This window comes from Panicum hallii, chromosome 2 (genome assembly GCF_002211085.1).
Source record: "Panicum hallii strain FIL2 chromosome 2, PHallii_v3.1, whole genome shotgun sequence".
NCBI classification, from domain to species: Eukaryota; Viridiplantae; Streptophyta; class Magnoliopsida; order Poales; family Poaceae; genus Panicum; species Panicum hallii.
The window spans coordinates 34,731,533-34,736,703 of NC_038043.1; positions in this window are offsets into that span (position 1 = coordinate 34,731,533).

Here is a 5,171-nt window from a genome sequence, read left to right on the forward strand (position 1 = left end):
TTGAAACACTAGTTGCATTTCCCTAGGAACCAATGTGATGAATACTAGCACTTGAGTCCGACTAGCTGCTATGCTAATAGGGCCGGTAGAAGTCGGGTGATTCCCTGTCACTCGCGCGATATAGGAGTTGTAATGTTTACATTCCTGCTATCACTATAAGGATGACGGACGGGAGTTTTGTGAGGTATCATGGTCGAGATGATACCCCGTCTGTGTTGATGAACCTGATAAGGTCGCAGTGTGTGGTAGTGCGGGTTAAGCGTTTGAAAGTATTAGCCACATGCCGTGAGTTATGGGTAAGCGGTAAGCCTAGTAGCCAATCGGCCCGAGGAGTGGACATACCTCCCACCACATGTATTTGCTTCTTCTGGTTACTTATGTTCGACTGAGGAAATACGTGTTGCAAGGGCAACCAGGAATACGGGTTTTGTAGTCGTGCTACAGACGTATGTTCTGCACGAGTGATGTGCGTATGTTCCTGCAGTCGCTTGTGGTGGATCTGATCCACGAGTCGGAATGAAAGGCAAACGGTTGCTTCGGAACGACCCTTTGGTGTTCCAAGCGTGTGAGTTAGGTTTACCTTGCAAGGTTGAAAATTCGATTCAGAATCGTCCGCTTCTCATGAAGATTGAGACTGCTTGATCCCTTTACCACATAGAGTAACAAGAGAAATGTTATGATTACCAAAGATGATGTTTGCTTAAAAATCTTACCATGCTTGAGTAGTTATAGGTGCTTACCTAGAATGGATAATCAATTAGAACCTGAAAGCTAAAAGCTGAAATTAAGGATCCACTCTTCGTTGCTTTTCAGCTGAAACTAAACCCAGAACCATTATAAGCTTTCATAAGTCTAGTTAGGGGCTAAGTATACCCAATCCCGGGTAAGCCTTGCTGAGTATTAGTATACTCAGCCTTGCTAGTTATATGTTTTGCAGGTAATATCTTGAAGACCCTACTCTTCCCTTGCCCTAGCCCTGTGCTCTTTCAGAAGGTTGGTCCGTGGAATGGGATCCGCCCCCGGCCAGCACTGGTGATATCGAGCGATGTCGTGCTCGGGCTTAGCATGACATCCGTCTTAACGACGTGTTGTAATCATCGCGTATGTTTTCCGCTGCTAAAAACCATAGTTTTTAACAATTTGTAATCTTTTCTCTGAATTTAAATTTTCGTACCTCTTTTGGAAACCCTTGTAACGTAATTTCCTCTGTGATGTAAAATGAGATGGTGATTGTATCTCTGGACTCACCTTCGTGTGAGGTAACCTTATTGGGTCCTGTGTATCGGTGGTTTATCGGGACGTTACCCGACAGGCCAAGGGATTATACCGTTTGAAGCACGTTGGAGCCCTCTGGAGTGGACTCGCGTACTTGAGCCGGTATAATTCAGTTTGGTTCTGCCACAGCTGGTATCAGAGCTATAAGGTTACCCTGGAAGTACATTTTGCCTTAAAAATGCTTTCAGTATAAAAGCATGACCAATAAAATGTTTGGCAAAGTCACGTTGGATTCGTTAAGCATTGTACTTAGTACGTAAAGCCCTAGGGTAATGTTTATAAGGGAAATAGAGGTGGCTATATATATGTATATAATCCTAACTACCAGCATTACTTTTCTGTCAAAACTTAAATTCATGCACAACCCAACCTTACTTTCTGTAACGACATCTTCGATCGTGAGGTAAGGAGGTAAGGATCCTCAGCCAACTGAGGGAGCTTGGCCTTCCCGTCGGTGATGCGAACCGAACGCTGTTTCTCAAGCAGTGGCCTACTTGAGATGTTGCCAATGTACCAACCTCGGTTGACTACATTGGGAGTATATGGTTCGGCGCAGGATATGGCGATCGCTGTTCATATCCCCGCATTTTGCGGTACCCCCGTGAATACGTTATCTCGATAACGTATGTTAACGTTGTCTGTACGGCGGTAATTGTACAGATGCTGTTTCTAGTAATGATTGGGGATGCTTTCATGACATGCTGGCATGAAAGGTTCATTGGTTATATATATTGTGGTTTTCTGCAGGTACACTAACCACGAATACGAAACTAGGACGGATAGGGTTTATCGACTAGTTAATAGTGAGAGACGTATGTACTATGCCACCGAAACTAACCACGTAAGTCCGAAGATATTCGGCAGTTGTTTTTGGTTTGTGAGGACGAGTAGAATGTGCATGCATAACTCATCATCAAATACATGAATGCAATGTGTGTTTTGGTTCTTTTAAGGAGATGTGGTAGGTTGTTGATCTTTGGTAGGGTTAGCGGGATTTTTGTGGTAGTGTTAGTTAAGTCTCTTAAGTATCTTCCTGCTTTCCAGCCCTTGCTATATCAGAATCCATTGTCTCGTCCTATTTGCCCTGTAAGTCTTTAGCAGGGTAAATGAATTTCATCATCCGAATCCTTGTTTCAGATGGTTGGAGTCACTCGTGGAACCCCGGAAGGTTTCCGGGCCAATCAGTCCAGCAATTCCCAACAACCATCCCTATCACTTTCACATCTAGCCGAGGTTATGGCTCGGCAAACCGAACTTCTCAACCTATTGGTACAAGCACAGCAGAATCAACAAAACCAGCCGTCACAAGGTCGTGATGAACCTCTGGTAGCAACCTATCAGGATTTCCTCAGTACTCAGCTCCCGCTGTTCAGCAAAGCGGAGGAGCCCTTGGATGCCGATGCTTGGCTCCGCACCATTGAATCTAAGTTTGCTCTTCTTACGATTCCATGTGCGGATTCCAACAAGGCTCGGTTCGCTGCCCAACAATTACACGGAGCTGCCCATATCTGGTGGGATAATTATTGTGCTATGCAAACTGATAGCCATGTTATCTCCTGGGAAGAATTCCGTAAGGCCTTCAGAGCACATCATATACCTGAAGGGCTGGTGGAACGGAAACAGAATGAGTTCTTGGCACTTACTCAAGGTACCCGCACTGTACTGCAACATGCACAAGCTTTTAATCACCTGTGCCAGTATGCGGGCTATCATGCTGATAGTGATGCCAAGAAGCAAGATCGTTTTCGTCGAGGTTTGGATACTAAGCTCAAAGAGCATCTGAATCTTGTCAAGGCGAATACTTTCAGCGAGTTGGTCAATATGGCACTAACTCAGGAGGATTGCATTACGGCACACCGTGCCGAAAAGAAGCGAAGGATCTCTACTGAACCTGCGAGCCTTCAACCCTCGCAATATCAGTTGGTTCAGAATGCACCACCCAGAGCGCCACAGCGAAATGATCTGATCGGCAGACTGATTTTCAGGCCGCCTCAACAACAAGGAGAGTATCAACCGTGTGTATCTCTGCAACAACCACAACAATTCGGTCCACGACCAAATGATCAGCAAGTCCAACAGAGAAGTGGCACCCATCATGATTTCAATTGTGAAAGTGCGGATCCCTTTATCAGAGATTGTCCGCAACCCAAGAAATCTAATCAAGGGCGAAGCTCCAGTCAGAATAACCAGAATAAGGGCAAAAGGCCGATGATGCAAAACCGGCAAGGGCAAATTAACTTCACTACCCTTGCAGAACTTCCAGATGGAGCTCCTATTATGTCGGGTACATTCTTTATACACCATAAACCAGTTGTTACATTATTCGATTCTGGAGCAACTCATAGTTTCATTAGTAACAACTGCAGTACCCGAATAGGACTTGATCTTTGCCCTACTAAAGGGTCATATATAATTTCTACCCCTGGAGGGAAGATTACTTCTAACCAAATGGTTAAAAGCGTGCCAATTCAGTTCAGCAGTAAACTAATCAAGACTGATTTAGTACTGCTAAATCTAGAGGGTATTGATGTTATACTCGGGACAAATTGGATGACAGAACATGGAGTGCTGTTAGACATCTCATCCCGAGTTATTGAGATTAACTCACCACATCAAGAAGCTATTATCCTCTATCTGCCTCAGCAAGAGTATCTGCACTCTTGTGCTTATACTATCACAGACGTTAAAGTAAAAGATATTCCAGTGGTCTGTGAGTACCCCGATGTCTTTCCAGACAACTTGCCTGGAATGCCACCAGACAGAGACATTGAGTTCATTATTGAACTTCAACCGGGCACCGCTCCTATTTCAAAGAGGCCATATCGTATGCCCCCAAACGAATTGGCCGAGCTTAAAATTCAACTTCAAGATCTTCTTGATAAAGGTTTTATACGCCCAAGTGCGTCACCTTGGGGTTGTCCCGCTCTCTTCGTCAAAAAGAAGGACAATAGCCTAACGCTATGTGTTGATTATCGTCCGCTCAATGCGGTTACCATCAAAAATAAGTACCCACTTCCCCGCATTGATATTTTGTTCGATCAGTTAGCTGGAGCTAAGGTTTTCTCAAAGATTGACTTACGCTCTGGTTACCATCAGATCAAGATTAGGCCTTGCGACATTCCAAAAACGGCCTTCTCAACCAGATATGGACTTTATGAATATTTGGTTATGTCATTTGGTCTTACCAATGCACCGGCATATTTCATGTATCTTATGAATTCAGTCTTTATGCCGGAACTTGACAAATTCGTCGTGGTTTTCATCGACGATATTCTGATATATTCCAAGACCAAGGGAGACCATACTAATCATCTACGTGTTGTGCTTCAACGACTACGTGATCATCGCCTTTATGCCAAATTCTCGAAATGTGAATTCTGGCTAGATAGTGTAAAATTTTTGGGACACACTATCTCTAGTGAAGGCATATCGGTTGATCCAACTAAAGTCCAGGAAGTTATGGATTGGAAGCCTCCAACTTCAGTCCATCAAATTCGAAGTTTCCTTAGATTGGCAGGATATTATCGCCGATTCATTCCAGACTTCTCCAAGATAGCTAAACCAATGACTGAGCTACTGAAGAAAGAAGTTAAGTTCTGCTGGGATACTAAGTGTGATGAAGCATTCCACACTTTGAGAAGACTTTTGACAACCGCCCCAGTACTAGCTCAGCCGGATAATACTCAGCCTTTTGATGTCTATTGCGATGCCTCTGGAACTGGCCTTGGTTGTGTTCTTATGCAAAACAACCGAGTCATCGCATACGCATCCAGAGCACTTCGAAATCATGAGCAAAATTATCCAACTCATGATCTTGAATTGGCAGCGGTTATTCATGCTCTCAAGATCTGGAGACATCATCTTATGGGTGCTAAGTGTAACATCTACACTGACCA